This window comes from Coregonus lavaretus, assembly GCF_964263955.1.
Source record: "Coregonus lavaretus genome assembly, contig: HAP1_SCAFFOLD_945, whole genome shotgun sequence".
Taxonomy (NCBI): domain Eukaryota; kingdom Metazoa; phylum Chordata; class Actinopteri; order Salmoniformes; family Salmonidae; genus Coregonus; species Coregonus lavaretus.
The window spans coordinates 10,178-19,148 of NW_028156931.1; positions in this window are offsets into that span (position 1 = coordinate 10,178).

Sequence of the window (8,971 nt, forward strand, 5' to 3'; positions counted from 1 at the left end):
AATCTTTTTGAGTGTGAACTGTATTACTGTACTGTGTTGTATTATACAATATTACTGTACTGTGTTGTATTATACTATATTACTGTACTGTATTGTATTATACTGTATTACTGTACTGTATTGTATTATACTATATTACTGTACTGTGTTGTATTATACTGTATTACTGTACTGTGTTGTATTATACTGTATTGTATTGTATTATACTGTATTACTGTACTGTATTGTATTATACTGTATTACTGTACTGTGTTGTATTATACTGTATTATATTCAAACCATGATAAAGCATAAGAGAACATGTGATTCTGGTGCAGCACATGTGGCCTACAAAGTTACAAGTATAGGCTAGCGAATTAGATTTTAATTTTGAAATATAATAGGGCCTATTTGTATAATTAGTAGGCTGATGCATATATACCTTTCATAATATTTCCCCTGATGTTATTAGCCTACCTCCTCTCTCTATATTGTTGCTTCATTCCTTCCTCGCTCTCAACAGTTAAATTAAATCACTTTTGTTGTCCTTATCTTCATCATTCTAAATGACATCCTTGAATAATATTGTACTAGAATTAGATGCAGACGGCTTTCGCTTCTCTTCACGAAGATTGAATGGTTATGGGTCTGAATAAATAACTGCTATGGTGTATGTTTGAATGTTAAATAACGAGGCAGAGGCATTGATGCGAGTAACCAGTCTTGTTCAGTATATTGCAATACATCCGGGTATCTCAAGTACACCGGTAAAACACCGGAGTTGCAGTAATGAACATTTACCAACAGATGGCATCAATGTGCCATCTTCCACCCATAACATCTTCCCTTTTATAAAATAGGACAGGAGCTGTCAATTCACTAACAAAACAAACCTAGTAGTAATTTCCAACATGAACAGTTAAGTATTTTTTTTATATTAACCACTTAACACATTTTGATACTCTCTTCACTTTTATCTCTGTCTGTCAACAATCCCTAATGGGAAACCTACAGATTAAGTCTTTTTGGTGGCTGGGACAGACGCCCGCAGCGTGAAAAGACAGGGGGCTTGTCTGCGTGGACTGCGGGCTCCCGCACAGGCGTGTCACCTGACTGTCTAAGGGGAGTATTGATGGGCGAGGGAGTGGCCGACCTGTGATCCCCTGGCTCTTCGCCCAGTGCCTCAGGCCCCATGTGACTTGCTGGGGTTCCGTCTTTTGTCATGCGACCCCTATGACCATCCGAGTTCTGAGTAGATGCTGGCTCAGCAATCCGAAGGTCAACCCTGTTACGACGGTACAGTGATCCATTCACTTCGACCAAGTAGGAGCGTGGTGCCACTTTCTGTACACAGGATCCGAGTCTCCAGAGGCCCGTCCGGTCCCCTGGTAGTGGCTTCATTCGCACCGTTTCACCCACCCTGAGCTCAGGTAAGTCTTTTGCTGATTTGTCGTAGATGAACTTGGAGACCTGTCTTCTGTGACGTAGCTTCACCAGCACGTCTGTCACCACACATGGCTCCAGGAGAGTGCTTGCTACTGGCAGAGCTGCTTTTAAACGCCGTGCCATGAGGCGCTGGGCCGGGCTGCTATCCATGCCTTCTGTTGGGGTATTGCGCCATTGCAGGATTGCTTTCCAGGCATCTTTGCCCTCTCGCAGAGCTTTTTTGCAGAGGTTCTTTGCAATTTTGACTGCCGACTCAGCCTTCCCATTAGCTTTTGGGTGTCGTGGTGATGAAGTGACGTGCTCGAATTCCCATTCTGCAGCAAATTTTCGGAACTCACATCCGGAGAATTGGGGTCCATTATCTGAAATTACCCTATCTGGCTGGCCATAGCGGGCAAACTGAGCCTTGCAGCGTTTGATCGTTGTCTCTGCTGAGAGGTCGGGGAGGAGGTCAATCTCCCAGAAGTCTGAGTAATGATCAACTACCAGCAGAAAGTCTTTGCCACTGTGCTGGAAGAGATCTAGACTTACTATCTGCCAGGGGCGCATTGGTAGCTCGTGGGACATCATCGTCTCTCTCTGTTGCTCAATGGCATATTCATTGCAGATTGTGCATTTACTGACATAGTCTTTGATTTCACTCTGCATTCCTGGCCAATACAGTGTGTCACGTGCTTGTCTGTAACAGGCCTCACCTCCTATGTGACTTGAGTGCACGCGCGCCAACATCTCAGGGCGCAGAGACCGGGGAATAACGACTCTCTGACCCTTGAATATTACTCCGTTTTGAACACTGAGCTCTTTGACTGGCCAATATTCTCTGGTGGCTAAAGCAGTTTCTTCCTTGCAGTCGGGCCAGCCCATCAGAATCACAGACCTCAATGCCTGGAGTTGCTCGTCCCTGTCTGTGTGCTGTCTGATTTGTATAAGGCGCTGGTCCGTAACATTGAGGTAGTCAGCCTGGTTGATGTGTTCAACATCCACTTGCTCTGTTTGTAAGCTGCACACTGCGTGTTGTTCATGCATGGAGCGTGTGTGAGTGCCTGATGCAGTAGCCCTGCTAAGCGTGTCACTCACATACATCTCTGGCCCTGGCTTATACACCACCTTGAGGTTGTAGTTTTGTAGGGCCAGTAGCATGCTCTGCAGTCGTTTCGGGGCATTCAGGAGAGGCTTGCTGAATATAGCAATAAGGGGCTTGTGATCTGTCTCTGCGGTAATATTGTCACGCCCGTACAGGTAGTGGTGGAAGCGTTGGCATGCAAATACAATGCTGAGGCACTCCTTCTCTATCTGGGCATAGTTCTGCTCTGTTGGAGTGAGTGCCCTAGAGGCGAATGCCACAGGCTGGCCCTCTTGCATGAGGCAACAGCCCAGTCCATACTGGCTTGAGTCACTCTGAATCGTGACAGGTTTTGACACATCGTAGTATCGCAGTACAGGTGTCTGGGTGACCAGTTGTTTTATTTCCCTCACCGCTGTGTCATGTTTTGGGAGCCAATGCCAGATGGTGTCCTTGTCCATGAGCCTCCTTAGTGGTTCACACACTTCAGAGAGCCGCGGTAGGAACTTGGCCAGGTAGGTGACGAATCCGACGAAGCGCTGCACTGCCTTCACGTCAGATGGGTGGGGCATATCCAAGACAGCCTTCACTTTTTCTATATCCGCCTTCAATCCGGTGGAGGACAAGATGTGCCCATGAAAGCGAACCTCTGGCACTTTAAACTGAAGCTTTTTTATGCTTAGCCTTAGCTTGACCTGTCTGCATCTGACCATCAGGGCCAGCAGCTTGGCGTCATGGTCACATTCTGCCTCCTCATCACTGTCCCCACAGCCCACTACGAGGATGTCATCTGCTATGGGTTCCACGCCGCTGAGTCCCATCAACAGCTCGTGCTGTTTCAGCTGATACACCTCTGGAGCCACGGAGACACCAAACGGGAGCTTCAACCACCTCTTCCTGCCCCAGGGTGTCCAAAAGGTGGTCATGTAGCTGCTGGGCTCGTCAAGCTTGCACTGCAGGAAGGCATCTCTGGCGTCCACGAGCGTGAAGACTCTGGCCTTTGGGAGCTTGTAAAGAACATCCTCCAACGTGGGCATAATGTAATGTGAACGTCTCAGAGCCCGGTTGAGGTGTTTAGGATCTATGCATATCCGTAGCTTGTCTGGTTTCTTGACGATAACCATATTACTTATCCAGTCTGTAGGCTCGGTGACGGATATGATGTGGCCATCTGCTTCGTATTTGTCAAGCAGAGCCTTTGTAGCTGCTTTCATGGCCACTGGTACATTGCGAGGTGCACACTGGACAGGCTGGATTGCTGCATCCAACTCAAAGTGGACTTCGCCGGGAACTGACTCGACCGGTGCGTTGAAGACATCATGGTACTTGCTTAGGAGAGTCTCCTTGCTCAGGGGCCCAGCCTGGACTTTGTCTATAATGTTAAGATCAGCTGGGATGGTGAAGTTAATAAGCCCAAGGCGCTCGCATGTAGAACCTGACAGTAATGGCTGTTGACTAGCCTCAACTATTTCAAACTCAAGAGTGTGTTTCTGGCCACGTAAAACACACTCTGTCACAAACAGGCCTAAAGAGGTCATGAACTGGCCTGAATACAGTTTCAGCTTGGTGCTACTCTGTGTGAGTTTGTCTCTGGGCGCGAGCCTCCTTTTATCTTTAAGGCTCATAACGTTACATGTGGCCCCTGAATCTAGCTGGCATTGCTGTGGTTTATTATTAAGTAGCAGAGTGACAAACCATTTTTTTCCTTTTGCCCTTACTGCCCCTATGCACTCGCTAGCATATACATCCTCTGTGCTGTTGTTCCCTTCATCTGTGTTTATTTCAATGGAGTGCACTTTACCCTCCTTTCTCTTGCTTTTCATGCAGGCCCTTGCGAAGTGATTAGCTGTACCACAGGATTTGCATATTTTTCCATAGGCTGGGCAGTGTTCTTTTCCTCGACCATGAGAAATGCCACAATATCGGCATGCATTGGGGTTGTCTACTGCAGAGTTGGCTGTAGTATTAGCATTAGCTGTGGCAAAAGGGAATTTCTTTATTGGCTGCCTGAATGTAGCATTGACATTGTCCATATGTTGCCTTTCTAGCTCCATGGACCTTATCTGTATATCCGTAAGCTCTGCTGCACGGCATGTCTCCACTGCCAAGACTAGTGTCAGGTCACGTTCTCTCAGCAAACGTCTGCGGGTGCCCTCATTAGTTATGCCAAGCACTATCTTGTCTCTGATCAGTTCATCTCTTAAAGCACCATAGTCACATGTAGCTGCCTTTTCCCTTAGCTTAGTGACAAAGCTGTCAATGGACTCCCCGTCCTCCTGTTTGCAACAACCGAAAACATAACGCTCGTAGATAACGTTCTTTGCTGGCTTAAAGTAAAGTTTGAGAGCATCAAGAATAGCTGTAGCGTTACCTTGCTGAGCTGCTGTTAGGTTCAGGTTGTGTTTGTATACGTGTCGGCATTCTGCTCCCATTATAGTCCTCAAAGTGGCAGCCACTACCTCATCGTCCTTTTCCCGAAGTCCCGTTGCTAGTGCATAGTCCTCCCATTCACCTCTAAACGTATCCCAGTTTGTGCTCCAATCTCCGCTGAGCTTCATAACGGCGGGAGGGGAAATGTTCGCTGCCATGTCTAAACGGTGCTAACAACACTGAAGCTAACTAGCAAACTCAATCTCGCTAAGGACAATTCCGGCGAAGTTTTACTCAACTAAGCTTTTTAAAACCAGAACAGGTGACTCTAATTTGCGGAAAGCATGGTTAGTTATCCGACTCTGACACCATGTTTGAATGTTAAATAACGAGGCAGAGGCATTGATGCGAGTAACCAGTCTTGTTCAGTATATTGCAATACATCCGGGTATCTCAAGTACACCGGTAAAACACCGGAGTTGCAGTAATGAACATTTACCAACAGATGGCATCAATGTGCCATCTTCCACCCATAACAGTGTACTGCTGTTGCACGTTCGCTCATCTTTCAAACTACACTCATCCTTCAAACTACCAGTGTTTTCTATTGGCTGCTGTATTTAATATTCGGCAAAAAAAAGCTTGCCTCCCTCTTCGAATAGTCTTTTGGTATAAGAAATGCAACAAAACAAAAAAATTGAGCTAAGGAGCGTTTTTTAAGGAGGCCAGCGGAGCACAGGTGCTTGCTTATAGTGCAAGAGACAGGGGCTATAAGTTAGAAGCTTATTATGCATAACGCATAATTAATTCGCTAAATATAAGGCTAAAACTGCATTGAATTTATTACCTGAAAGAGGTAAGCTAGGACATCAATATATAGGGCTATATATCAATCTAGAACAGGATGATCTATTTTGGATGCAATTTGAATGGAGTTGATGGAGAGAGAGAAAGACTGCCAGAGTGCTAGTGCGTGCACTGATTTAAAGCAACGATATTCGAGTGATATGCAGTTTTAAAACTCTGCAGCTGCAATTAAAAAACTATAATCTTTACAATTAAAAAACAAGGTGACCCCCGAAAGCCAGATGGAGATGGTTAAATTTGACACGCATTCAGTCCTTATATTACTGTACCATAGGCTATGCTGCAGCAAACGCAGGCCTACCTTTCACAAGAAAAAAAGCTACCATGATGAGATGATAGGTCTACATGCATTGGTACCATGATGAGATGAAAGGTCTACATGCATTGTGAACTGCACTCCATACCGAGATGGGCAGTCTGTCCCCACCGTGGGCATTGAATCATCATGCAGAGGCCACAGAGAAGCCAGATTTAGACATTGCATATCATTTAACAATTCAATTTCACGCCATGCTGTTCATATATATAATTTACCGCTTTCTCACAGTTATTTATCCCGGGAAAAGGGAGTGGTTTTGGGCAGTAAATCTCGGTAACCGGGTTCCAGCCATTCAACCCTAATAGAAACCATGCTGGTGAACACTATGCTTACAGAACATGTCTACTCTACAAAGGCATGATATTAATATGCCACTTAGCAGACGCAAAGCGACTTACAGTCATGCGTGCATAAATGTTTACGTATGGGTGGTCCCGGGGATCGAACCCACTACCCTGGCGTTACAAGCGCCATGCTCTACCAGCTGAGCTACAGAGGACCACACTCTTAGTTACCCAACTCCATCACAAGAAGTTCTCTTTAAACAAGAATAGTTTTTACTGCTATCTTTAGGGACATTTGTCTTCTTATTAAACAGTTTGTAACACTGTAATAAGGTAGGCCTACTCTTTATAAAAAAAAACGTTCAAAGTTAAAATATAGCAATGCGCAGCTTAATTGTTTGTTAATATCCCAGAAATAAAAGTTGAATTTACATTACATTCAAAATGTAGTCACCTAGCAAACGCTCGTATCCAGAGCGACTTACAATCAGTGCATTAAACTAGTTCCATTACAGTACAGACAAGTTCAGTTTGTCTGTAATGTTCCAGTCTGTCTGTCTGTCTGTCTGCCTGTCTGCCTGCCTGTCTGCTTATCTGTCTGTCTGTCTGTCTGTCTGTCTGTCTGTCTGTCTGTCTGTCTGTCTGTCTGCCTGTCTGCCTGTCTGTCTGTCTGTCTGCCTGTCTGCCTGTCTGCCTGCCTGTCTGTCTGTCTGTCTGTCTGTCTGTCTGCCTGTCTGTCTGTCTGCCTGTCTGCCTGTCTGTCTGCCTGTCTGCCTGTCTGTCTGTCTGTCTGTCTGTCTGTCTGTCTGTCTGTCTGTCCCGATAGGAATTAGATTAGAACTCTTATATTCAGTGCTCTGCCCTGGCGCATGGCATGGCTCTCGAGACAGAGTGAAAGAATGACATGGTCACTTTCCTAATATAGACATGCCAAACTGTCCCTTCCCACCCCCAGCCCCCAGCCCTACCCCTTACCCCTCTGGGGAGAGGGCCTAACCATCCCAAATAGTACAATGAAACCGATCTCCATGATCTGTCAATAACAAGAATATCGGCACATACTCAGACATACACTCCATGTGCGCGTATGGACACACACACCTGGAAACCTGACACAGTAGACTAATAATTTCACCCCTATAGGGAGAGAAGGGGGTGGGGGGGGGGGTGGGGGGGGTTAGTCCTCCCCCCTCCCTTGCACAACGTCCCCTCCCTTGCACAACGTGCTCCATTTAGTTCAGCAGTCACAATTTTAAACTCGCCACTGTCCGCGGAGAAAAAGAGCGCAGTCCCAATCCATGACTTTCCCAGCATTACTACGCAACACACAGACAACGCGGTAAAAGAAGCTGTCTGTTCAACTGCATCGATTATTAAGGATATTAGAACACAGCCGCTTTAGGTCAATTCATTGAAACAACTCACTCACTCAGCTCGGTATTTGTTGGGGATCTCCACTGTCGTTTGCCCTCCGAATTCTCCTCTCCCCCCTTCCCTTGGTAGTTTTCTGTTCTCGGTAACGCTCCCTGCTTATTGAAGTGTTTTCTCTGGTTCCGTTTTGTACACTCGGTGCGGACTTGGCGGACCGGGAGCGAGGTATAACAACGACGCTCCTCGGCGGAGAGAGAAGGGAGTGGGTCTGAAAGGGGTGACAGAGAGAAAGGGGAGGGTGTGTGTGTGTGTGGGGGGGGGGGGGGGGGGGGGGGGGGGGGGTCCTGTCTATTTTCGAAAGAGCCCTGTCGGTGTCGGGCTATCTCTCCCGTGAGGGTGAAAGAGCTATAGATTGCGCTGGGACCGCGCGCCGGGGGTCAGGTGGTCGCGCGCCAGGCTGTTCTATACAAGCGCCTAAAGAGGGACAGTGGGATAGTGGCTTACATTAAAACGTAGACGACCTGCCGTGACTGTGAACTATAGTCTTCTATAAACCGTCAGATATGCCTAATATATATATATATATATATATATATTAAACGGATAACCCATATGGGCCAATACAATTGGCTTTCCTACAAGACTGCGGTCACAATTTGGCAGCCATTTCCTAAACTATCCTGGGCGAGGGTATCAGGCCGACAAAATCCATGTGCAACTCGGTCAGTCAGTCGGTGACACAACGGAAACTTCCACTCGGTCACAAACTATCATCTGTCCTCCTTCGCCTCGACAGCTGCGTGCGTCTCCAGACCAAGTGTTGTGCTGAGATGTACTGCATGCACCCACACGTAGTGCCGGTAGAGGGCGACAAACGCAGCACCGGCCACTTGCTGCAATTAGCCTGTAGGGATAGTTCACACAAATAATTAGAAGATCTATGAAGTATATGGGCCAATTAAAACGACTTGTTTACTTCTTCAGTTCACTTTATTGGCCTTTGTAGGAATTTGTCTCACATTATCGAGGACTGACGTCACAAAAGAGAATCAACATTTACAGATAACAGGTCACACAAGAGGTCATACAAGTGACAAGAACAACTAAGCGGAGAACATTAGGAAGTAGAGCGTCTTATTGATACCTAATAATGCCAGTCTTTATGGCTATAGACCAATAAGAAATGACAGTGGTATCAACATACGTTATGATTATGTATGATTACTTATCAATACCATATGCATATTAATCTAAACCAGCACGTGCGCTTCA